Source organism: Gorilla gorilla, chromosome X (genome assembly GCF_029281585.2).
Source record: "Gorilla gorilla gorilla isolate KB3781 chromosome X, NHGRI_mGorGor1-v2.1_pri, whole genome shotgun sequence".
Lineage (NCBI taxonomy): Eukaryota > Metazoa > Chordata > Mammalia > Primates > Hominidae > Gorilla > Gorilla gorilla.
In genome coordinates, this window is record NC_073247.2 from 153,048,642 (window position 1) to 153,073,007 (window position 24,366).

Sequence of the window (24,366 nt, forward strand, 5' to 3'; positions counted from 1 at the left end):
GAGAAAAACTCCATGTTCTCTCTGGCTCATTCAAGTCAAGAATAGAACACTAATACTAATAATTAATACATCCATGACCAGCGTTTCCCAAAGACAGTTTTATGAAATATAAGGCCTAAGAGATGCTCCTTGCAAAAAGAGTTCTGCAGTCTCAAATATGAAAGTGAGGCCGGGTGCAGTTGCTCACACCTGTAATCCCAGCACTTTGAGAGGCCTAGGTGGGCGGATCACCAGAGGTCAGGAGTTTGAGACCAACGTAACCAACATGGTGAAACCTCGTCTCTACTAAAAATACAAAATTAGCCAGGCGTGGTGGCACACACCTGTAATCCCAGCTACTTGGGAGGCTGAGGCAGGAGAATTGCTTGAACTCTGGAGGTAGAGGTTGTGGTAAGCTGAGATCACACCACTGCACTCCAGCCTGGGCAACAGAGTGAGACTCTGTCTCAACAACAACAACAACAACAACAACAAACCACACACACACACACACAAAATATGAGAGCGAGACTCATACTGTTTTCTCCTCTTGAAGATTCAAAATACACATGATGTACTTATATGTACTAAAGGCTCCAAGAACCTTACCTTCGTTTTTTTTTCCTTACCTTCATTTAACCTGATGTTTCCTAACTTATTTAGCTTCAGAATATTTTTTTTTCTTTTTTTTTATTATTATTATACTCTAAGTTTTAGGGTACATGTGCACAATGTGCAGGTTAGTTACATATGTATACATGTGCCATGCTGGTGTGCTGCACCCATTAATTCATCATTTAGCATTACGTATATCTCCTAATGTTATCCCTCCCCCCTCCCCCCACCCCACAACAGTCCCCAGAGTGTGATGTTCCCCTTCCTGTGTCCATGTGTTCTCATTGTTCGATTCCCACCTATGAGTGAGAACATGCGGTGTTTGTTTTTTTGTCCTTGCAATAGTTTACTGAGAATGATGATTTCCAATTTCATCCATGTCCCTACAAAGGACATGAACTCATCATTTTTTATGACTGCATAGTATTCCATGTTGTATATGTGCCACATTTTCTTAATCCAGTCTATCATTGTTGGACATTTGGGTTGGTTCCAAGTCTTTGCTATTGTGAATAGTGCTGCAGTAAACATACGTGTACATGTGTCTTTATAGCAGCATGATTTATAGTCCTTTGGGTATATACCCAGTAATAGGATGGCTGGGTCAAATGGTATTTCTAGTTCTAGATCCCTGAGGAATTGCCACACTGACTTCCACAATGGTTGAACTAGTTTACAGTCCCACCAACAGTGTAAAAGTGTTCCTATTTCTCCACATCCTCTCCAGCACCTGTTGTTTCCTGACTTTTTAATGATCGCCATTCTAACTGGTGTGAGATGGTATCTCATTGTGGTTTTGATTTGCATTTCTCTGATGGCCAGTGATGGTGAGCATTTTTTCATGTGTTTTTTGGCTGCATAAATGTCTTCTTTTGAGAAGTGTCTGTTCATGTCCTTTGCCCACTTTTTGATGGGGTTGTTTGTTTTTTTCTTGTAAATTTGTTTGAGTTCATTGTAGATTCTGGCTATTAGCCCTTTGTCAGATGAGTAGGTTGTGAAAATTTTCTCTGATTTTGTAGGTTGCCTGTTCACTCTGATGGTGGTTTCTTTTGCTGTGCAGAAGCTGTTTAGTTTAATTAGATCTCATTTGTCAATTTTGGCTTTTGTTGCCATTGCTTTTGGTGTTTTAGACATGAAGTCCTTGCCCATGCCTATGTCCTGAAGGGTAATGCCTAGGTTTTCTTCTAGGGTTTTTATGGTTTTAGGTCTAACATTTAAGTCTTTAATCCATCTTGAATTAATTTTTGTGTAAGGTGTAAGGAAGGGATCCAGTTTCAGCTTTCTCCATATGGCTAGCCAGTTTTCCCAGCACCATTTATTAAATAGGGAATCCTTTCTCCATTGCTGGTTTTTGTCAGGTTTGTCAAAGATCAGATAGTTGTAGATATGCGGTGTTATTTCTGAGGGCTCTGTTCTGTTCCATTGATCTATATCTCTGTTTTGGTACCAGTACTATGCTGTTTTGGTTACTGTAGCCTTGTAGTATAGTTTGAAGTCAGGTAGCATGATGCCTCCAGCTTTGTTCTTTTGTCTTAGGATTGACTTGGCAATGCGGGCTCTTTTTTGGTTCCATATGAACTTTAAAGTAGTTTTTTCCAATTCTGTGAAGAAAGTCATTGGTAGCTTGATGGGGATGACATTGAATCTATAAATTACCTTGCGCAGTATGGCCATTTTCATGATATTGATTCTTCCTACCCATGAGCATGGAATGTTCTTCCATTTGTTTGTATCCTCTTTTATTTCATTGTAGCTTCAGAATATTTTTAAAGTATATAAATAGCCATGGACATACAATGGAATGAAGTGTATTAATGATACACTTTGGGAAGTGCCATATTGTGATTCATTTTATTTCTGACAAAAAAAGACATGAGTATAATTTCATGGTTTTAGAATCAGGAGAAAAAGTGACTCAAGAAGTTTGATAAAGCAGTGACATCACTAAGCGATGAATGATAAATAGGTTTTACCTCTGCCCTTCTCTATCAGCCACTTCCCAAACCACCCTAAACACATCTGCAGTCTTGGTAAAAGCACTGAGATTGAAAATGCCCTAGCAGTCCTCGACTTAAGCCCATGTTATAGCAATTCTGAAGCTACTATTGAACAGGCCAATACTGTAATTATAAATAATCATAATAGCAGGGGTAAAGCAGAGGTATTAAAGAAAGCTGGTGTAGTTACAAAAGTATCTCTCTGATGTTCTAAAATTAGGAGAGAGTATATTGAGCAAATGGCAGCCCTTATAAACATCAAGGCAGGCATTTTGTAACACAGTGCCTAGCATAAAGGACATCTCTAGTAAATATTAAATAAATGAACGACAGTATAACGGCAAATACATTTATTGTGGTATTTGCATAATAATTACACATATTAATGACACATAAGCATAATGACACATACTTTCAAAGGTCTAGGTCCCATTGAGAGCAAATAATCTGGATCATCCTGGATGGAAACTGGGTAAGTGTTTCTTTTTCTTTCTTTAGAGGTAGCAGAGAGACATGGCTTAACAGGAGACTGAGAGGGAAAGGTGAATCTTTGTTTTGTTTTGTTTTTGAGACAGAATTTTACTCTTGTTGCCCAGGCTGGAGTGCAATGGCACCATCTCGGCTCACTGCAACCTCCGCCTCCTGGGTTCAAGTGATTCTCCTGCCTCAGCCTCCCGAGTAGCTGGGATTACAGGCATGCGCCACCACGCCTGGCTAATTTTGTATTTTTAGTAGAGACAGTGTTTCTCCATGTTGGTCAGGCTGGTCTTGAACTCCCAATCTCTGGTGATCCGCCTGCCTCAGCCTCCCAAAGTTCTGGGATTACAGGCATGAGCCCACCGTGCCTGGCCTGAAAGGTGAATCTTTTAGGAGTGGAAAGGAGAAAGGTGAGTTGGCAAAGTGATTGAGACTTGTGCCAAAATCCCATGAAGCATCCTAGAGGTATTGATGTATTGAAATGAGTATACCTGTCTGGATGACACCAAAGACCATGTTAAATGCTAAGGGTCCTTCAGATCATTCTGACTTAGAGGAACTATAGCACCAGTAGCACCACATACCTTTAAGAGCATTTAAGTTTAGGCATTTAAGTTTAGGCAACATCCTCAGCAGTGACTATGGAATGATTACCAGAAAGGCCTCTAATCTACTGCCCTGTGCTGTTCAATCCTGGTGCAACGAAATGAGGAGAAAGACATGAATAAAAATAGAGATTCAATAAACTATTCACCATATTTGACAAGTGGAGTTCTTGGAGCCACATTTGATTTGATTTCAAAAAACAAAGAAACACAACAATTCTGTACATTAGGTATTGTGGGAAAAATTTACATTTGATCCTGAGCATTTATTCATAATTAATTTCAGATAAAGCATATTATTTGCTGTCTGGTATATATACTTTAAGACCTCACATTGTATACTGGCAGCTTCAAAATCTTCACCAAATTTATATAAAACCCCACTGTTAAACTTGCCTCTTGAAGTGTTGATCTTGTTTATGTAGTCACCTATGACAGTATAAATATTGCCATTGTCGTCCTATTCGGTTTGATAACTTTCTTTGAAAATTACACTAAATGTGACCTTGATCTTCAAGTCTTAAAATTAATTTCAATTGAATGTAATATGACTTGAAAATTTGAGAGATGTTTGTATCTTGCTCAGAATCTTTCAGGCAAGGGATGAGGGTAGGGAACAGAAATTTACTTCTTTAGTGGATAGTATCTGTACCCATATTTAGGAACCACTGATACAAGTTATCTGAAGAAACAACAGTTTTCTCTTTTAAGGGAGCATAATGCCTTCATGCAATTTGATATATATTATTGAATAATTCTATTCTACTTCTTAATTGTGCAGAAATACAGAGGTGACAGAGGATATACTTCTTTTACAATCTATTATTGAATACACTACATCCCCAGATTCTGAGATAAAAATCAGTGGGCAATTCCATACAAGAGAAATGACAGGGAATAGAAGAGCTTTCAAAAAACACAGAAACAGAAAGGACAGATTGCCCCTGACAACATTTCTCTCCCACAATCCCTCCCTCATTTGTAATGGCAATAGTGACCACAAGGAGACACTTCCTTCAGAAAAATTCCTTCACTGTTGTAAAAACAGGTGTCTCTGGCAGGCAGCTGGGTAGCTGATTGCAGGATTAACAATGAATAAAACAGTTCTGCATATAATCTAACTACCCTAGGTTCGGACATAGAAATAAATTAGACAAGGATTAAAATTATATTTTAGTTATGTTTGGGTGATTTAAATTTCTTTTATTTATTCATCTGTACTTTTCCTATGTGAGCATATTTATTTTTATAATCAGAAAAAAATAAGAATAAAAGAAATATAAAAATTGTTCAAAATGTCAGTATTAGACTTCACCTTCCAGCCCTGGTGAAATGACTGATTTCAGATTTGCCACCCAGCCATAAACAACTAGAAAACTGAAAAAAAAAAAAAAGATGAAATATCAAACAGCTGTTTCAGATATTAGATAATAGACAATAGAGGACTTTGACCCAGGGCATAAGATAAATAAATGTGGTGAGGTATACAATTGCCTCAACATTCTGTTCAGAGGTTGTATTAGTCCATTTTCATGCTGCTGATAAAGACATACTGGAGACTGGGCAATTTACAAAAGAAAGAGATTTAATGGACTTACAGTTCCACATGGTTAAGGAGGCCTCACAATCATGGCAGAAGGCAAGGAGGAGCAAGTCACATCTTATGTGGATGGTGGCAGGCAAAAAGAGAGCTTGTGCAGGGAAACTCCTGTTTTTAAAACCATCAGATCTTGTGAGACTCATTTACTATCACAAGAACAGTGGAGGAAAGACCCGGCCCCATAATTCAATAATCTCTCACTTGGTTCCTCCCATGACAGATGGGAATTCTGAGAGTTACAATTCAAGATGAGATTTGGGTGGAGACACAGCCAAACCGTATCATTCTGCCCCTGGCCACTCCCAAATCTCATGTCCTAACATTTCAAAACCAATCATGCCTTCTCAACAGTCCCCCAAAGTCTTAACTCATTTCAGCATTAACTCAAAAGTCCACAATCTAAAGTCTCATCTGAGACAAGGCAAGTTATTTCTGCCTATGAGCCTGTAAAATCAAAAGCAAGTTAGTTACTTCCTAGATACAATGTGGGTACAGGCATTGGGTAAATACAGCCATTCCAAATGGGAGAAATTGGCCAAAACAAAGGGGCTAGAGGCCACATGCAAGTCTGAAATCCAGGAGGGCAGTCAAATCTTAAAGCTTCAAAATGATTTCCTTTGACTTCATATCTCACATTCAGGATGCACTGATGCAAAAGGTGGGCTTCCACAGCCTTTGGCAGATCTGCCCCTGTGGCTTTGCAGGGTATATCCCCCCTCCTGGCTTCTTTCACGGGCTGGTGCTGATTCTCTGTGGCTTTTCCAGGCACATGGTGCAAGCTGTTAGTGGACCTACTGTTCTGGGGTCTGGAGGACAGTGACCCTCTTCTCACAGCTCCACTAGGCAGTGCCTGAGTAGGGATTCTGTGTGAGGGCTCCAACTCTACATTTGTCTTCTGCACTACCCTAGCAGAGGTTCTCTATGAGGACCCTGCCCCTGCAGCAAACTTCTACCTGGGCATCCAGATGTTTCCATATATCCTCTGAAATCTTGGTGGAAGTTTCCAAACCTCAATTATTGACTTCTGTGCACCTGCAGGCTCAACACCACATGGAAGCTGTCAAGGTTTGGGACTTCCACTCTCTGAAGAAACAGCCTGAGCTGTACCTTGGCCCCTTTTAGTCATGGCTGGAGCAGCTGGGACACAGGCCACCAAATCCCTAGATTGCACAAGGGAGAGAGACCCTGGGCCAGGCCCACAAAATGACTTCTTCCTTCTATACCTCTGGGCCTGTGATGGGAGAAGTTGTGGCAAAGGTCCTGACATGCCCTGGAGACATTTTCCCCATTGTTTTGGGGATTACCATTTGCCCCCTTGTTACTTATGCAAATTTCTGTAGCCTGCTCGAATTTCTCCTTAGGAAATGGGATTTTCTTTTCTATTGCATTGTCAGGCTGCAAATTTTCCAAAGTTTTATGCTCTGTTTCCCTTTTAAAACTGAATGCCTTTAACAGCACCCAAGTCACCTCTTGAATGCTTTGCTGCTTAGAAATTTCATCTGCCAGATACCCTGAATTGTCTCTCTCAAGTTCAAAGTTCCACAAATCACTAGGGCAGGGGCAAAATGCCACTAGTCTTTTTGCTAAAACATAACAAGAGTCACCTTTGCTCCAGTTCCCAACAAGTTCCTCATCTCCATCTGAGACCACCTCAGTCTGGATTTCATTGTCCATATCATTATCAACATTTTGGTTAAAGCCATTCAACAAGTCTCCAGGGAGTTGCAAACTTTCCCACATTTTCCTGTCTTCTGAGCCCTACAAACTGTTCCAGCCTCTGCCTGTTACCTTGCTCCAAAGTCACTTCCATGTTTTCAGGTAGCTTTTCAGCAATGCCCCACTCTTTTGGTACCAATTTACTGTATTTGTCCGTTTTCATACTGCTGATAAATACATACCTGAGACTGGGCAATTTACAAGAGATTTAATGGACATACAGTTCCACATGGCTGGGGAGGCCTCACAATCATGGTGGAAGGCAAGGAGGAGCAACTCACATCTTATGTGGATGGTGGCAAGCACAAACAGAGCTTGTGCAGGGAAACTCCTGTTTTTAAAACCATCAGATTTTTTGAGACTCATTCACTATCATGAGAACAGCATAGAAAAGACCCATCGCCATGATTTAATCATCTCCCGCCAAGTTCCTCCCATGACATATGGGAATTCTGGGAGTTACAATTCAAGATGAGAATTGGGTGGGGACACAGCCAAATCATATCACAGGTACTTTCAGACTGTGGCACAGAATGGAAGACAAGAAGCAAAACATAACAATCTTTATCAGTTGGAAATACAGATGTTAAAGTTTGAAGAAGCAGATGCATATGGAATTTATAGGAAATGGTTCAGGAGACAAGATTGTTGAGCTACAGAGAGAATGAATTTGAGAAATCTTCACAGAAGTTTTGCTGAGAATGTTGCTGAATACTAAAATGTGCATGTGTAAGCTGAAACGTCATGATGCTGGGTAAAGCACTTATGGAGAGCTGTAAACTGAACTATTCCTACAGCATACAACAGGGCTGGAAGTCATTCAAATTCTAACCAGTCAAAGTGGAGATACTTTGTTGAAAAACTGGAGCATTCAGGCAACTTCTGGAAAATCACATTTTAGTAGAGGTGAAACTAGACTTAAAGTACAGGATACTTTAGATCCACCCTAACAAAATTGATGTAAAAGTTATTTAACTGTCTGACAAAACTAAGTGCAACATTTCTTAAAGATACACAGTGGGATTCTGATATTTAACAATATAAAATGTTCAGTATTCAATCAAATATTCTTCACCATGCAAAGCAGTAAAAGAAGAAATACATAACCAGGAGAGAAATCAGCCAATGGAAATGTTCAGAAATGACAAAAATTACTGTATTAAAAAACAATGAATTTTAAATAATTATTATATATATGTTCAAATATTTGAAGGAAGTCACGCACACTATGAAGAGGTAAATGGGAGGTTTAAATTGGAAACAAAAAGAAGTTGTAGAGATTAAGAATACAGTATCTGAAACAAAATATTTACAAGATGGGTTTAAAAGCAGTTTAGTTACTGCAGAATAAAAGACGAAGATGCAACAATAGATGACTCTCCAAACTGCACTTGAGAAAGAAAAAGAACTTAAAAAATCAGAATCTTAGAAATCTGCAAGACAATATAAAGCAGGTTTAACGTGTGTAATCATATTAAATGCACTTAGAGAAGACAGAAAATATATTTGAAGTTGATTTATTTTTCTTAATTTCATGAAAACTATAAAACCATAGACCCACAAAGTTTAACAAACATAAAAGACTATAAACAATAACAGCAACAACAAAACACATCAAGATACATTGTAACAAAATAGTTGAAAACCAATGATAGAAAAAAATTATAAAGCAGCCAAAGGGGGGAAAATAATAGCTTTCATACAAAGGAATGAAGGTAAAAATAAACATTCACTTCTCATCAGAAACTATGCAAGCCAGTAGGTGATATGACATCTATAAATTACTGATAGAAAAGTGCAACCTAGAATTCAATATACAGAAAGAAACTCCTTTTAACATCAAGAGAAATAAGATTTCTCAGACAGACAAAACTGAATTTATCCAGCAAATATGTAATACTAAATATGTGAAAGAAAGTTCTTCAAGTGAGAACACAAGGATACCACAGAAAACCCTGGATCAACATAAAAAGATTAGAGCAACAGAAATAATAAGTATGTGCAAAGATATTCAGAATTCTTTCCTCATTGAGAAAAGTTAAATTTATTTTAAAAATAATTGACTATAGCAAGTAAAAATAATAATATATCTTGGGATTTAACATATGTAGATTTAAAATGCATGACAAAAACAAGGGATTTGAGGAGATAACTGGAAGTACGCCATTGTAAGGATCTTACATAACACTATATCTATATATGGCATACATATATATATGCTATAGTGCTATATGACTTTAAGATAGATGGGCATAAGTTAAATGGGGTATGTTTTAAACTCTACAGCAACCACTGAAAACACTGAACAAAAAGTATACCTAAAAAGTTAATATTGGACATAAAATACAAGAAAAAGGCAAGAATAAAGGAATGGATGAACAAAGAATAGTTGAAACAAGTAGAAAACATATACTAAGATGGTAGAATGAAACTTAACCCTATCAAAAATCACATAGAAAGTGAATTGTCTAAACACAAGTAAAAGGAAAACACTATTAGACTGCATATAAAAGCAAGACCCTACTATGAGCTATCTACAAAAATCCTACTGTGATGTCCTTAAAAACCTGCCTCTTAAATCTCTGAGTGCAGTAAACATAATTGAACAAAGTCCCCAGCTGCCATGCTGTAAAATTCATCATATTCATGCCACACTTCCCATGTGCTGCTCACAGCCTATGACTGAATGCAGCAAAAATACTAAGTTAGGCCCAGTATTGTTAGACACATAAATCCTCTAATAGGCAACGTTGACTCAAGAACTGTCCATTGGCTTTGCAGAAATGGCTAATATCTGAATAAATATAAAAGAAATTGCCAATATGTGGAAAAATATAATATTTTTCTCCTCTTAAATTTTTAAAAAATATTTCTCACTGTTGAAAGCAAAAAATATTATGTAGTAGAGTTTTCGATGTATATAGATGCAGTAAATATGATAACTATAACTTAAAGGGGGAAGGTAAATAAAAATATGTGGTTGAAAGGCCTATATTTCACTGGAGGTTGGTAAATGTTAAGTTGACTGTGAATGGTTAAGTATGTATATTCTAATCCATTGAGCAAATACTAAATATTAACAATAATATGAAGAGATATAGCCAAGAAGTCAATAGATAAATTAAATAGATATATATATACATATACAAAAGGCCGGAGTGCCTCTTCTCCTGCAAATTATCACAACATCTCTACAGCAAGGGTACAGAACTGGATGTAGGATGAGATAAACCAATTGACAGAAGTAGCCTTCAAAAGATGGGTAATAAAAAACTATGCTGAGCTAAAGGAGTGTGTTCTAACCTAATGCAAAGAATATAAGAACCTTCATAAAAGGTTAGAGGAGCTGGGTGCGGTGGCTCAAGCCTGTAATCCCAGCACTTTGGGAGGCCGAGGAGGGGGCGGATCACAAGGTCAGGAGTTCGAGACCAGCCTGACCAACATGGCGAAACCCTGTTTCTACTAAAAATGCAAAAATTAGCCAGGCATGGTGGTGCATGCCTGTAATCCCAGCTACTCAGGAGGCTGAGACAGGAGAATTGCTTGAACCTGGGAGGTGGAGGTTGCAGTGAGCTGAGATCGTGCCACTGCACTCCAGCCTGGGTCACACAGTGAGACTCTGTCAAAAAAAAAAAAAAAGTTTAGAGGATATCCTAACTAGAATAACCAGTTTAGAGAGGAACATAAATGACCTGATAGAGCTGAAAAACACAGCTCAACAACTTCGTGAAGCATACACAAGTACAGATAGCCAAATCAACCAAGCAGAAGAAAGGGTATCAGAGGTTTGAGACCACCTTGCTGAAATAAGGCATAGAGACAAGACTAGAGAAAAAAGAATGAAAAGGAATGAACAAAGCCTCCAGGAAATATGGGACTTTGTAAAAAGACTGAACCTGCAATTGATTGGAGTACCTGAAGGAGATGGGGAGAAGAGAAACAAGCTGGAAAACACACTTTGGGATATTATCCAGGAGAACTTCCCCAATCTAGCAAGACAGGCCAACATGCAAATTCAGGAAATACAGAGAACACCACTAAGGTACTCCATGAGAAGATCAACCCCAAGATATATAATCATCAGATTTTCCAAGGTTGAAATGAAGGAAAAAATGTTAAGGGCAGCCAGAGAGAAAGGCCAGGTCACCTACAAAGGGAAGCCCATCAGACTAACAGCAGACCTCTCAGAAGAAACTCTACAAGCCAGAAGAGATCAGGGGCCAATATTCAACATTCTTAAAGAAAAAAAAATTTCAACCCAGAATTTCATATCCAGCCAAACTAAGCTTCATAAGCAAGAGGGAAATAAAATCCTTTCCAGACAAACAAATGCTGAGGGATTTCATTACCACCAGGACTGCCTTGCAAGAGCTCCTGAAAGAAGCACTAAATATGGAAAGAAAAAACCGGTACCAGTTACTGTAAATACACACCAAAATATGAAGACCAATGACACTATGAAGAAACTGCATCAACTAGTGTGAAAAATATCCAGATAACATCAGGATGACAGGATCAAATTCACACATAATATTAGTAACCTTAAATGTAAATGGGCTAAATGCCCTAATTAAAAGACATAGAATGGCAAGCTGGATAAAGAGTCAAGACCCATTGGTGTGCTGTATGCAGAAGACTCATCTCACGTGCAAAGACACACATAGGCTCAAAGTAAAGGGATGGAGGAAAATTTACAAAGCAAATGGAAAGCTAAAAAAAAAACAAAAAGGATTTGCAATCCTAGTCTCTGTCAAAACAGACTTTAAACCAACAAAGATCAAAAAAGACAAAGAAGAGCATTATATAATGGTAAAGGGAACAATTCAACAAGAAGAGCTAACTATTCTAAGTATATATGCACCAAATACAGGAACACCCAGATTCATAAAAAAAAGTTCTTAAAGACCTACAAAGAGGTTTAGACTCCCACACAATAATAGTGGGTTACTTCAACACCCCACTGTAAATATTAGACAGATCAACGAGACATAAAATTAACAAGGATATTCAGGACTTAAACTCAGCTCTGGATCAAGTGGACCTAAGAACTCTCTACCCCAAATCAACAGAATATACATTCTTCTCAGTGCCACATGACACTTATTCTAAAATCAACCATATAATTGGAAGCCAAACATTCCTCAGCAAATGCAGTAGAACTGAAATCATAGCAAACGGTCTCTCAGACCACAGTGCAATCAAATTAGAACTCAGGATTAGGAAACTCACTCAAAACCACAAAATTACATGGAAATTGAACAACCTGCTCCTGAGTGACTACTGGATAAACAATGAAATTAAGGCAGAAATCAAGAAGTTCTTTGAAACCAATGAGAACAAAGAGACAATGTACCAGAATCTGTGGGACACAGCTAAAGCAGTATTGAGAGGGAAATTTATAGCACTAAATGCCCTCATCAGAAATCTAGAAAGACCTCAAATTGACACCCTGACATCACAATTAAAAGAGCAGGAGAGGCAAGAGCAAACTAATCCAAATGCTAGCATAAGACAAGAAATTTCTAAGATCACAGCAGAATTGAAGGAGATAGAGACACAAAAATCCCTCCAAAAAAATCAATCCAGGAGCTGTTTTTTTTTTTAAATGAACAAAATTAATGGCTAGTTAGACTAATAAAGAAGAAAAGAGATAAGAATCAAATAGACACAATAAGAGATGATAAAGGGGATATCACCACTGACCCCACAGAAATAGAAACTACCATCAGGGAATACTATAAACACCTTTATGCCAACAAACTTGAAAATCTAGAAAAAATGGATCAATTACTGGACAAATACACCCTCCCAAGACTAAACCAAGAAGAAGTTGAATCCCTGAATAGACCAATAACAAGTGCTGAAATTGAGGCATTAATTTATAGCCTATGAACCAAAAAAATCCCAGGACCAGATGGATTCACAGCCAAATTCTACCAGAAATACAAACAGGAGCTGGTACTATTCCTTCTGAAACTATTCCAAACAGTTGAAAAAGAGGGACTCCTCCCTAACTCATTTTATGAAGCCAGCATCATCCTGATACCAAAACCTGTCAGAGACACACAAAAAAGGTAAACTTCAGGCCAATATCCCTGATGAGCACTGATGCAGAAATCGTTACTAACATACTGGCAAACCGAATCCAGCTGCACATCAAAAAACTTATCTACCACGATCAAGTTGGCATCATCCCTGGGATGCAAGGCTGGTTCAACATGTGCAAATCAATAAACATAATCCATCACATAAAGAGAACCAAAGACAGAAATCACACTATTATCGCCGTAGATACAGAAAAGGCATTTGATGAAATTCAACATCCCTTCATATTAAAAACTCTCAATAAACTAGGCATTGATGGAACATATCTCAAAATAAGAAGAGTTATTTATGACAAACCCACAGCCAATATCATATTGAATGGGCAAAAACTGGAAGCATTCCCTTTGAAAACCTGTACAAGGATGCCCCCTCTCACTACTCCTATTCAACATAGTATTGGACATTCTGGCCAGGGCAAACAGGTAGGAGAAAGAAATAAAGGGTATTCAAATAGGAAGAGAGGAAGTCAAATTGTCTCTGTTTAGAAAACCCCATCATCTCAGCCCCAAAACTCCTTAAGCTGATAGGTAACTTTAGCAAGTCTCAGGATACAAAATCAGTGTTCAAAAATCATTCCTTTACACCAACAATAGACAAGCAGAGAGCCAAATCGTGAATGAACTCCCATTCACAACTGGTACGAAGACAATAAAATACCTAGGAATACAGCTAACAAAGAATGTAAAGGACCTCTTCAAGAAGCACTACAAACCACTGCTCAAGGAAATAAGAGAGGACTCAAACAAATGGAAAAACATTCCATCCTCATGGATAGGAAGAGTCACTCTTGTGAAAATGGCCATACTGCTCAAATTAATTTATAGATTCAGTACTATTCCCATCAAACTACCATTGACATTCTTCACAGAATTATAAAAAACTACTTTACATTTCATATGGAATCAAAGAAGACCCTATATAGCCAAGACAATCCTAAAGAAAAAGAACAAAGCTGGAGGCATCACGCTACCTGACTTCAAACTGTACTACAAGGCTACAGTCACCAAAACAGCATGGCACTGGTAACAAAACAGACATACAGACCAATAGAACAGAACAGAGCCCTCAGAAATAACGCCACACATCTACAACCGTCTGATCTTCGACAAACCTGACAAAAACAAGCAATGGGGAAAGGTATCCTATTCAATAAATGGTGCTAGGAAAACTGGTTAGCCATATGCAGAAAACCGAAACTGGACCCCCTTTTTACACCTCATACAAAAATTAACTCAAGATGGATTAAAGGCTTAAATATAAAACCCAAAACCATAAAAACCCTAGAAGAAAACCTAGGCAATAGACATTGAGGACATAGGCATGGGCAACGACTTCATGACGAAAATGCCAAAAGCAATTGCAACAAAATCCAAAACTGATGAGTGGGATCTAATGAAACAAAAGAGATTCTGCACAACAAAAGGAACTATCATCAGAGTGAACAGGCAACCTACAGAATGGGGAAAATTTTTGCAATCTACCCATCCAACAAACACCTAATATTCAGGATTTACAAGGAACTTAGACATATTTACGAGAATAAAACAAACAACCCCATCAAAAAGTGGGCAAAGGATATGTACAGACACTTCTCAAAAGAACACATTTACTCAGCCTACAAACATATGCAAAACAGCTCAACATCACTGATCATTAGAAAAATGCAAATCAAAACCACAGTGAGATAACATCTCACACCAGTCAAAATGGTGATTATTAAAAAGCCAAGAAACAATTGATGCTGGCAAGGCTGTGTAGAAATAGGAACACTTTAACACTGTTGGTGGGAATGTCATATTAGTTCAACGTTTGTAGAAGACAGTATGGTGATTCCTCAAGGATCTGGAACCAGAAATACCGTTTGACCCAGCAATCCCATTTCTGGGTATATACCCAAAGGAATATAAATCATTCTACTATAAAGACACATGCACACATGTATGTTTATTGCAGCACTATTTACAATAGCAAAGTCATAGAGCCAACCCAAATGCCCATCAATGATAGACTGGATAAAGAAAATGTGGTACATATACATAATGGAATACTATGCAACCAGGAAAAGGAATGAGATCATGTCCTTTTCAGGAACATCGATGAAGCCGGAAGCCATCATTCTCAGCAAACTAACATGGGAACAGAAAACCAAACATCGCATGTTCTCACTCATCAGTGGGAGTTGAGAAATGAGAACACATGGACACAGAGGGGGACCAACAAACACCAGGGTCTCTTATGGGGTATGCGGCGAGGGGAGGGAACTTAGAGGAGGAGTCAATAGGTGCAGCAAACCACAATGGCATATATATACGTATCTAACAAACCTACACGTTCTGCACATGTATCCTGGAACTTAAAGTAAAATTTTAAAAAGCCATTTAATAAGTGTGTAGTAGTATCTTATTATAAGAGAACTAAACATTGCAACAAAGTATATTTTAAATAACTGAAATTCTGTTATTTTCAAAATACTGTTAAAAGACAGCTGTACTGACAAGAATATGTTCCTTATTCCCATAACACTTTTTGAGTTGGATACACCATGATATGGTTTCAGCTTTTCTTTAAGCTCACACTCTATTTGACTTATTGTCATTCCATTCTTACTCTCTCAGGACCAGCATCACTTCATAAATTCTTGCTGCAAGAGTTGCTTGCAGAAAAAATCTATGTAACTTCTTGAGAGTTTGTATTCCTTTTACTCCAACATCAACTTCCCAGTACTGGAACACACTGTTAGCAGGATCTAAACCTACCAAGCCTACACCTTGATGATAATCTGTAGAAAAGGCCTGTTTTTAAGAATACCCACACCAACCCCAAAAGCCAGAAACACATTTCAAACGATATGTCTTAGGGTGCACATTTGCCTTCATCCACATAAAAATATATGTTTTAAAAAAGTTTCTTTGTAATAACAATTTTCATTATGACAAAAGTAGGTGGGTAACAGATAACATGTCTTAGTATGTGAAGAACATTTAAAAGGACAGGAGATGTAGATATACTCTTGGAAATTTTCCTTCATTCAGAAAAGAAAATTATATTTAGACTACTCAAATAAACTGATTTTAAAACTGATGATTTTTTCCTAAGCAAAAGTCAATAATGTATGGCTCATATGTTAATGAATCAATTTTCATTGCAGATCCTAAGTATAGTCCTGCAAATTCTCCTGGCTAAATGTCATCATGAGATAGTTGACTGATTGCATATTGCAGCAGCATAATGCTAGAGGAACTAATCTTGACTGATATTGTAGCTTTCTTAAAGGACACTTTAAAAACAACTGGTCTCGAGATTATAAGTTCTTTCTAAAATTCAATTCAGTTTATTGTTCAGGGTAAAAGAATTAAGAAAGGTCACTGGATGCATTGGTTGTGGTGGTCCCAATTTAGTCACACAGACAGGCTCGTTCTTTGCCTAATTGTGTCATCCCAAATGAATAGCTAGATTTAATCAATTCTGATAACAGAAAAAAGTTATTCTCAGTAAATGGATTTTGCAAAGCAATCAAATCAGGTTTTATGTCTATCAATCCTAACCCAGAAATATTCAACAAAAAGCTTTATAAAATGAAAATTTCTAAAAATTATAGAAATATTCTATTTCCTTATAATATTTACTTTTTTCATCTTATATTCTCTTTTTAATTTAAGGAAATCAAGGATTGCACAAAAGGTCAATTATATTACAGTATTTCTACTGAAGAAAAAACCAATCTAAGTGTCTTAATGGCAGGAAAATTATTTTTATAAATATGATTTTACCATATTTTTAATTGCAGTACAAAATTCTTTTCTAAAGTAATTATATGATAGAGAACTAAGAGTAACATATAATTCAACAAGCTTCTCTTCATAAAAGAATATTAGGGGATTATTTTTGAGTGAATTGGCAGTTTAATATATTTGATTTTCTTTCCAAGTCTCACTGCGTGCATCTTTTGTACTGCAGCTGCAAAGTCTGTAGATTGATCTCATCAAATCTCACATGCAAATTACAGTTCTACCTCCACACACATTGGGTTTAATAATGATAAAAGTAGCTGACAAATATGAAAGGGAACTAGTGCAAAAGTCTTAGTATAGCAACAAGCTTAGCATGTTTCAGGAAAAATAATATGATATAGCCCAAGGACAGTAGACAAGGAGTGGAAGATGAGATAAAAGTGGTGGCCAGAGGTCCAGATCCTACAGCGTATTGAAGGACATGGTAAGGAGTCTAGATTTTATTCTAAAGGTAATGAAAACACAAAGGAGTGTTTTGTGCAGGAGAATTACATGATCTGACTAACTTCTGAAAGGATCATCCTGTCTGCTTTGTGGCAAATCGGCCAAAAAAGGGCAAGGGAAGAAGCAGGTAGATCAATTCAGAAGCTATTGCAAGGGTTCAGGAGAGAGATGATTGTGATTGAAACTAGGTTTGTAGTACAGAACACAGTAAGAGGTTGAATTCAGGAAATATTTTGGAGATAGAGCCTCCTGGGATTTACTGATAGATTGGATGTGGGGATTGGGGGAGTTAGAAGAGATGAGGATACAGCTAGGTATTTGAACTGAGAAGATGGGTGGATGACACTGTAAAGAAAAAGTCTGTGGAGGACCAGGTTGCCTATGCGATAGGCATGGATTAAGAGTCCTATTTACAAATTTTAGGATTGAGATGCTGATAGGTTTGGCTCTGTGTCCCCACCCAAATCTCATTTTGGATTGTACTCCCATAATTCCCACATATTGTGGGAGGGACCCAGTGGGAGCTCATTTGAATTATGGGGGTAGTTTCCCCCATACTGTTCTCATGTTAGTGAATAAGTCTCATGAGATCTGATAATTTTATCAGGGGTTTCTGCTTTTGCATCCCCCTCATTTTCTCTTGCCGCTGCCATGTAAGAAGTGCCTTTCACCTCCTGCGATCATTCTGAGACCTCCTAGCCATGTGGAACTGTAAGTCCAATTAAACTTCTTTTTCTTCTCAGTTTCTTGTATGTCTTTATCAGCAGCATGGGAACGGACTAATACAGATGCCTACTGAACATTCAAGTAGAGATATTGATTAGGCAGTTTCATATATGTCTAAAACTGAAGAGAAAGATCTGTACTTGGGGCATGTGTAGAGCTATGGAATAGATTGAGATTGGTTAGGCAAGAATGTAGGTTGGTAGAGGGCCAGGGGCAGATTGCAGATACTCTAGTATTTAGAGATCGTGCAGAGAAGAAGCAAGCAGACAATGAAAGAAGCCTGAAACCATGTGCCCAGTAATATAAGAAATAAACAGATGAAAGTGGCATCTTGGAAGCCAAAATAAATTAAAAATGTTTTAAGAAGAATGGAGTGGGCCTTCTAAAGGGGAGTTGAAAGATTTTAGATGAAAAGGCATCTTTGAAAAAGTATTGCTTTTTTGTAAAAGGCAACTGAGAAATTCAGCTGTAGCTGGAGGGTGATATAGAGTAAAATACATTTTTTATTTTTGCTTCTAATAATAGAAAAGATACTTAGTTTTTTAAAAGTTGTTTGTCCTTCTATTTTTATTTCTGATGGAAATGACATAGTAGAAAGGGAGGAATGTTTGATACACAAGAGAGAAGGAAACATTTATTGCAGCAGTGATTTCTTCAACAGGGTGAGAGGATATGAAATCCAAAACGCAGTTGAGGGGTTGGTCTTAGATAGTTATAAAGTGCTACTTTCACAGTAGCAGGAAGAATTTAAAGGAGTTTTAATACAGATGCAGGGAGGTTGAGAGTTAATTTAAAGGAGTTTTGATACAGATGCAGAGAGGTTGAGAGTTTGGGATTTGGAAAGATGTCAAAATTTCTGATTTAGCTATGCAAGGGAAAAGAACTCAGGGGCATAAAAGATTATCGTAATCAGTTCTACAAATTCAAACATCCAGCTTAGACCTTGACTCAGACTCCCTAGTTATAAGTCATTGCTGCATATACTCTTGCACAAGTTATTATAACATTCAAAATATGTGTTCACGAAGCATGTGTTAGAGAAATTAAGTCAGTAAGTACTTGTTTTCATCTCACAATCTAATTTGCTGAAAGCAATTCCAAATTCTCTGGAAATTATTTTTATTTCAGTGGCTACAGAATGGTTTGCTTTAGAGAAAAAGGTCCCATAATCTTTGATAAAATTGAAGGTAGAATCAATGATATTTGATTCTGATTAATCTAGAGCTTAGTGGACTGTAAAACTCCCGGGCCATTTTCCTAAGCAACCTGGAAGCTCTTTATCCCCTTTCATCACATCCTAGGAAACCTGCCAACTGCATGTTTTGGAAATAAAAAGTTTATTCAGAGTTTTTCAGCTCACAATACAGTCAATTATTTTCAGTGTGCAGACACTATATGCTGACACAGTAGAAAGTTATTTTGGGAAGCAGGGTCTCCAATCTGTATTTTCAGGCATTGATTAGAGACTCTAAGAATAGAAACATGATGCAATGTGCTAGGAAACAAGAGAGCTAATTTATTCCAATCGGTCAATCACTAGCTCAAGTCCTACTATCCTCTATCCCCACACACAAAAAATAATTCTCTGTGTTGCAAGTTAAGATGACATTTTCAGAATCCAGCACATCAGACCTCTTAGACGTTATCTAGTTTAGCACCTTCTATGTATAATTAGGTAAACCTGAGACCTCCATGAGGCTAGGGACTTACCAACGTTTACCCAGCATATGCACGGTATAATCCAGACTTCCTGACTCCTTATGCATCACTCTCTTCACCATGCTTTTCAGCTTCTCTTTCTTATCTCTTTACTGTAGCAAAGAATATTCTCCAAGCAGGCAAAGTGGTCAGGTTGACTCCTAGTATGACATGTACTACAAGCTTCTAGAGCAGCTGCCCCAGAAACCATAACAAAACCCACTTTAAGGATAAAGAGCAATAACCAGAAAATCATAAGGCAGAAGAAGCAGGAAAGTAATATAAGGAGAGAAATAATGGGATAAAATGTCCTAAACTAAGGGTAGGAAAAAATCTAGCATGGGGAAAAATTAAGAAGAAAAAATCTGGCATGAGAAAAATGGAAGAGGGATCTACAGATTGTTTGAGATAGAGGGGCAGAGATGAAGATGAATTGTGCAGTGCTCTCTATCAGACTGATGAGGACAACCCAACCTAGCTGCCCTGACTCTTCCAAAGGCCACTGTATTTCATGCTTTTGATTTATCTTACCACTGACAGAGATAAACTTTCTACCTACCTACTCTTTTTCCCTTTCCCTACTTTTGCTGTAATCTTTTTGTTTGGGAACTCATGGCCTTAAAACTAAAGATTTCATTACAAGTATAAAGAAATCAGAGTTTATAAAGCGCTTACACATATATTATTACCTTTGGGTCTCACAATACATTTATGAGGTAGATACTATCTATGACTCTCCAAAAAGGTATTTGGGTAGACAGAGAGAAGCTAGAGATTAGGAAGGGTCATTAAACTAAGTATTCTATGGAAACACACCAAATCAAGGAGGACTTTCCAAATGGGGCTTGGAGAAACTGAAGGCCACAAGCAAGAACAAACGAAATTATATATCCAAGGGCCATGAAGACAGTAGGAAGATAAGGAGTTGTAGACCAAGGAAATTGAGGTACTGGGTCAAAGAATAAGGGTGAAAAGTGGATGAATCTAATTGATTCAGAAATGTTGGTATCTGCAAACCTTAACAATGTTATAGAATGCCCCTTTAATGTAAACTCAGACTGCCACAATGTGGGGTAACATTTCAAGAGAGACATGCTAGGGAATGACATCAGCAAGATGGCAGAATAGAAAAATCTTTGTCTCCATTGCTGCCACAGAAAGTTCAACTAGCAACTACCCACAGACCAGAACATTTTTTGAAAACTCCTCTACATGAAAACAATCCTAAGACATAGGTGTGGTTGAAAAACTGAATGAAATCCAAATTGGAAGGTAAAAAGGATGCCCTTATTCCAACCATGTCACCCCTCCCGCTCCCTCAAGTTGACACACCACAAAGAGGATTTCCCTGGTCCCAAGGTTTCTACAGAAGGGAAAGAGAACAAGAGACACTTCCAAGGATCACTCTGTTCTTACCGGATAGGGAATACTAGGGGAAACGTTATGGTTAGACCACTGCATGTTAGATAGAAACAAAGAAAGGAGGCAGAGGTCATAGTGAACAGCATGCAGTTATTGGTGGTACCTCTGTGCTTCTGTCAGCTGTGGTGCCAGATCAGAGATACTAGCTAACATAGCACATATTTAAAGATGAGCTGGTTGCATCAAAAACATGGTAGAAAGTTCAATCTAGCTTGAATTTCTAGATAGCTAGTCTCCATGCCCAGCTTCAGATCCCACCTCAATGACCCTGCCCAAGTGAGGAGAATCCCACCTTCACACGTTTCAGAGAAGCAAAGTGATTAGACGGCTTGACCCAGGAAGTCAGGCAGTGGCTTCACTTAGCCGAAAGCTCATTCAGTGTCCCTGCCCAGGCAGGGAGACTCTCACTTCTGTGCATTTCATAGAAGTACAGGGGATGTAACTGCTTGACCAGGAACATCTAACAACTGTTTAACTCAACCAAAAGCCCACCCCACTGCTCCACCCTGAAGGGAGGCAATCTGAAACTGTGCATTTCTAAGGAGTATAGCTTCCCATGCTGCCTATCCTGAGCAGCAACTCTACCTAACCTCAAAGCCTAGCCAGAATTCCTGCCCAACTGCAGAGCCCAAGTAGTAAAATTACCCAGCCAAAGTATACGTGTTGTGACCAGCCTCAACAGAAGTCATCACTATACCCAGCCAGCAGCTCTGTCTGATAGTAGAGCCCAGCCAGTGTTCTCACCGATAGCACAGCCCAACAAGCAGCCCCACTCAAAATCAGAACAGCGGAAGCAGCTTAGCCAACTACAGAACTTACAAGAAACTCTGCCTGTTCAAGGTTGTCACTGTCTGGTCATAACAGAAGCACAGGCTAGACTAAATAATGAAGGACTATCCCTTCAAAGAACACCTATAAAGTCCAGAAAAGATGTTGTCCCCTCAGATGTGCAGACAACAATGTAAGAACACAAAGTTTACTAAAAAAAAATAGAGAAACTTGACTCCTCCAAAAGAAAATTACAAAGTTTCAGTAGAAAGCTTCAACAGCAGACTCTCTCAAGCAGTAGAAAGGACCACTGAACTAGAAGAGAGACATTTGAAAGTATCCAGTCAAAGGAACAAAAAGGCAAAAGAATAAAATATAATAAGGAAAGCCTACAGGAATTATGAAATATCATCAAGAGACCAAACATCACCTAAGAGGAGCTGCAGAAGGAGAAGAAACACAAAAAGCAGAAGGAAGGAAATAAAGATCAGAGCAGAATTAAATGAAACAAAGTCTGGAAAAACAATATGAAAGATCAACAAAAGAAAAAGTTATTTTTTGAAAAGACAAACAAAAATGATAAACTTTTATCTTCATTACCTAAGAAAAAAGAGATGTCTCAAATAAAATCAGAAATGAAAGAGATGTTACAACTGATACCACAGAAATACAAAAGATTGTAACAGATTACTATGAACAGTTATATGCCAAGAAATTTGAGAACCTAGAAGAAATAGATAAATTTATAGACATATACAACCTACCAAGACTGAATTATAAAAAAGTAGAAAATTTGAATAGTCCAATAACAAGTAAAGATATTAAATCAGTAATAAGAGGTTTTCCATCAAAGTAAAGCTCAGGACCTGATGGCTTCACTGCTGAGTTACATCAAACATCTAAAAAAGAAATAATACCAATCCTTCTCAAACCTCTTCTAAAAATTTCAAGAGGAGGAAATATTTACAAACTCTTTTTGTCAAGGTCAGCATTACCCTGATACCAAAGCCAAACAAGGACATTATAAGAAAAGAAATTACAGGTCAATAACCTTGATGAATATAAACGCAAAAATACTCAACAACATACTATTATAGCAAACCAAATTCAACAACACACTAAAAGGGTCATCCACTATTATCAAGTGGGATTTAACCCTGGCATGCAAAGTTGGTTCAACATTGGCAAATCAGTACATGTGATCCATCACATTAGCAGAATGAAGGACAAATTAATATGATCATCTCATTTGATGCAGAAAGAGCATTTGACTAAACTCAACATATTTTCATCATTACAAATGCTCACCAAATTAGGTGTAGAAGAAATGTACCTGAACACAGGAAGGCCACATAGAAGCCCACAGCTAATATTATGCTCAATGGTGAAAAATTGAAAGCCTTTCTTTTAAGATCTGAAACAAGACAAGAATGCTCACTCTGGCCACTTCGTTCATCATAGTATTGGAAGTCCTTTCCAGGGCAATTTGGCAAAAGAAAGAAATAAAAGGCATTTAAAAAAGAAAGAAAGAAGTGAAATTGTCACTGCTTGCTGATGATATAATTTTATATATAGAAACTTTACAGACTCCACCAAAAACACTGTTAGAACTAATAAACAAATACAGTAATCCTGCAGAATATAAAATGAACACACAGAAATGAGTGGCATTTCTGTATGCTTAACAATAAACTATCCAAAAAAGATCAAGAGAACAATTTTATATTCACGTGCTACAAAAAAAAAAAAAAAAAATAGCAATGAATTGAACCCAGGTGGTGAAAGGCTTGTACACTGAAAACTACAACACACTGATGGAAGAAATTGAGTAAGATATGAATAAATGGAAAGATATCCCATGTTTATTGAGTGGAAGAAGAAATATTGTTAAAATGTTTATACTACCCCATCTACAGATGCAGTACAATCCGTATGAAAATTGCAATGTGATACACAGAATTTAAAAAATTATGTGATCTTCTAAATAGATGCAGAAAAAAGTATTTGATAAAATCCAGCATCCCTCATGTTAAAAACCGTCAACAAAATTGGCATAGAAGACACATACTTTGCTGGGCGTGGCGGCTCACACCTGTAATCCCAGCACGTTGGGAGGCCGAGGTGAGTGGATCACCTGAGGTCAGGAGTTCGAGAACAGCCTGGCCAACATGGCAAAACCCTATCTCTACTAAAAATCCAAAAAAAATTAGCCGGGCGCAGTGGCACGTGCCCATTGTCCAGCTACTCGGGAGGCTGAGGCACCAGAATCACTTGAACCCGGGAGGCAGAGGTTGCAGTAAGCCGAGATCACACCACTGCACTCCAGCCTGGGGTGACAGAGTGAGACTCCATCTCAAAACAAAACAAAAAAAAAAACATACTTCAAAGTAATAAAAGCCATCTATGATAAACTCACAGCCAAC

The 24,366-nt window shown here is 37.8% G+C and overlaps 1 long non-coding RNA gene across 2 annotated transcripts in view; it reads left to right on the top strand.

Moving 5' to 3' along the window:
* The window catches only part of LOC129529681 (uncharacterized), a 417,056-nt gene that overhangs the window by 158,010 nt on the left and 234,680 nt on the right, over positions 1–24,366 (top strand). The window lies entirely within an intron of this gene.